Source organism: Laccaria bicolor, genomic scaffold (assembly GCF_000143565.1).
Source record: "Laccaria bicolor S238N-H82 LACBIscaffold_13 genomic scaffold, whole genome shotgun sequence".
NCBI classification, from domain to species: Eukaryota; Fungi; Basidiomycota; class Agaricomycetes; order Agaricales; family Hydnangiaceae; genus Laccaria; species Laccaria bicolor.
This window is the reverse complement of record NW_001889884.1, coordinates 866,107-867,159: the sequence shown is the minus strand read 5'-3', so window position 1 is coordinate 867,159 and position 1,053 is coordinate 866,107.

Genomic DNA, 1,053 nt, shown 5'->3' with positions numbered 1-1,053 from the left:
AGTCCAGTCCAGTCCAGATTTGTGCTTGCAGTCCAGTGGAGTCCAGTTTTGTGGATATTGCCAGTATGTAGTGAAGTCCAGTGGAATCCAGTGGAATCCAGTGGAGTCCATGTGGATTATGTGGGGGATGGTAAAGTACTGACTACATACCCTTAAAAGTAGACTATACAAACTTATGAAAAAGCAGACACTACAAACTTTTCTAGTGGATGGCCTAGACAATTATATGTCAATAACTGTAGTCAAGGGTATCAGTAAATTTTTGTAGTCTGTGTCCAACTTTTGTAATATACAATTTGTAGTCTTTTGTGGTCTATGTCTGACTTTTTGTAGTTTCTTTGTAGTCTATTAGTAAACTTTGTAATCTATATCTGACTTTTGTAGTCTATCAGTAATCTTTTGTATTCTCTCAGTGTCAATTTCCCTTTTAGGGTATGCACCTACCTTTTTGGGTGAATTTTCCCACAATATGGTATTTGTAGCTGCTTCTCTTAGCTTTTTAAAGGTGTTGAAATCATGTTGTTTGGTGTTGTTTTCATGGAGAAAAATGCAAAAAGAAGAAAAAAACAGGGCGCTTTTGAAGATCATCTATCTCATATCTCCACAACGGGAACACTTTTGAACATAATTCAAACAGATTCATGAAGCTACATTGCAAGGCTACAACTTTCTTTTTTTGACCATTTTGGGAAGTTGGTCATGTGACCACCCTCCCAAGAGCCCATCATGTATCAACAATGAAATGCCCTGTACATTCTAATGAAATGTGCAATGAAATACACTGGACATTCTAATGAAACCACAATGAAATACCCTGGACATTCCAATGAAACATTCAATGAAATCACAATGAAATACCCTGGACATTCTAATGAAAGCATAATGAAATATCCTGGACATCTCAATGAAATATTCAATGAAAGCGCAATGAAATACCCTGGACATTCTAATGAAATGCACAATGAAAGCACAATGAAATATCCTGGTCATTCTAATGAAATATTCAATGACAGGGCAATGAAATGCTCTGGACAATCTAATGAAAATGAAATG